Genomic DNA, 2500 nt, shown 5'->3' on the forward strand with positions numbered 1-2500 from the left:
AAGACGAAGATAAAGCGTCCACCGGCTAAGATTTGGCCTCGGCATAGCCACAAGGACCGCACTCGCGCTCGTTGGATTGAGGCGGGGGATCTGCTTGTGTGCCCGTGCGAGGACTTTGCGCCTTGATTTCGCATATGAGAGATGCTCACAGAATGGGGGGAGTCTTTTTCTCTAGCACTCTTCATCTTGCCTGACAAACGCTCCGTCAGACCGACTCCCTCATATATGTCGCGGCGTTGCAAGAACCCCTCTGCTCGAAATCTCTTCACATTGCACACAATAAGGGTCAAATGATTCAAAGAGCCTCGTTTTGCATTTGGCCTGGCCATAGACCTGCGTTCAAATTCTCTAACACCGGAAGTGCGCTCCCGGTTCCATTTCGGTGCTGTGAACTTCCACTTTCCACGAGAGTGAGCTACTCGATCTCCCGGCCCGCCGGCATGCAAAACCAAATATCGTTCACCGAAACGGCCTCCCCTATAATAGGCACGGCATTGCAATAACCCCTCCCCTCGTAATGCTGTTTAAACACGTGTTCCTATGGCAAAAAAAATCAAAGAGGGCCGTTTCGGATTCGGACTAGGACCACTGGGACTCGAAAGCACCAGCCCAAGAGAAGGCCACTTGCGTCCCGAGACCGGCCGCACGGCCGCAAACATGCTGCATCAAACCAGGAAGACACGCCCTCCATTTTGCGATAGTCACCTGGCAGGCGGCAGACGACAGCCGCCCCCGCCGGAACTCCGGGGGAGCAGAGGGGCGAGCACCGCCGTCACTTCGGCAGCTGCACGCCGTCGCCCCAAAGTGAGTTTCTGTCCACGCCGGACCGGACGGCAGCCTGCTTCAACCATTTCCAACCCTTCCTCGTGTGCCAACGGCCAAAGCTGGACCTTTTCTTCTTCTTCTTCTTCTTCTTTTTTCTTTTGGTGGGGGTTGTTTTGCTTTCGTTTTTCTCCCCGTCGTCCACTTTGACATATTTTTTTTTCTTTTCTTTCAGCAGGAGGAAAGCTGGTCGAGTCCTGACCTGACCAACTGATTGCTAGGGGACACGCCCGACGCATCTCCGGTCACACACGGACATGCCAAGCGTCGACGCCTTCCCTTCGTCTCCTCGTGGGCTGTTTTCAGGACGTGGGCTTTCCAGCGGAACGGTTGCTGCCTCGCCTGCCGGAACTCCGGGGGAGCTTCCTGTACAACACCGCTGTCTTTTTCGGCAGCCCCGAACTTTAATACATGTTTCTTTTCTGGCCACTCCGGTGCCGGGATGGTGCCCGATTCGACTTTAATTTATTCCCACAAGACTGCAAGGCAACAGCCAGAGACACACATACAACGCACACACACACACACACACACACACACACACAGAGCAAAGAAGAGCAACAAAAAGAACAAAGACAGAACACAGACTGCAGAGTTTCATCTCCTCGTGGTCCGATTCATCGCAAGCAATCGAGAGGAACGCTATGAGCCACAACTCCGGGTAGGGAGCTGAGGGACAACAGATGGGAGCTCGCCTCTTCGTGCACTCTCTTCCACCCCGTCGGCTTTTCAGCGGGACGTTGACCGTCTGTCCCGCCGGAACTCCGGGGGAGCTAACGGTGCAAGCACCCAAGCACCGTTGTCCTTTCGGGGACACTACACTTTCTCTTCTGGCCACTCCGGTGCCGTAATGGTGCCCGATTCGACTTCAACGTTCCCACACGAACACAGACAGACATCCACACACACAACGCACGCACGCACATGCACACACACACACACACACACACACACAGCAAAGAACAGCAACAACAAGAACAAAAAAAAAAAAAAAAAAAACCAGAACACAGACAACGAAAGTTTCATATCCTCGTGGTCCGATTCGTCAGCTTCTCTTCTGGCCACTCCGGCGCCGTACTGGTGCCCGATTCGACTTCAACGTTAGTACACGACCACAGACAGACATCCACACACAAAACGCACACACACACGCACACCCACACACACTCACACACAGAGCAAAGAAGAGCAACAACAAGAACAAAAACAGAACACAGACAGTGGAATAGCGAATTGTTCATGGGAAACCAGCTCTGAGGAGGTCTTTAGAAAACTTGATTGACCTCAGTTACACCAGATTTTTTTCACAGGTCCTCCTGCGGAATGTGTATATAAACTGTCTCATGTTTATACTTTATGAGAAATTCTCATTTGTCGACGAAGTGTCGTCAAGAGTAACTCCTTTCAAGACTCCGAAAGTGTCGTACAGCCTTTTATCAAAAATCCTTTGTTTATGCAGGCTCAGAAAACTGGAATAAGCTCCCCGAACCTGCCCACTTTATAGATAGCATAGCATCATTTAAATACTACCTTAAACACACATAAAGGGGTTGCTTATTCCCTGTCCCTGATCAATTGACGAGCACCCACTGTTGGAGTATCTCATCACCTCTCCTCTCCCATCTCTTCTCTAAAGTACATGCGCTTGGGCCACAATATTGAAAGGAAGCAAACATTT

The sequence above is a fragment of the Diadema antillarum genome, unplaced genomic scaffold, assembly GCF_040938485.1.
Source record: "Diadema antillarum isolate AM-2024a unplaced genomic scaffold, OU_Dant_1.0 seq00001344_RagTag, whole genome shotgun sequence".
NCBI classification, from domain to species: domain Eukaryota; kingdom Metazoa; phylum Echinodermata; class Echinoidea; order Diadematoida; family Diadematidae; genus Diadema; species Diadema antillarum.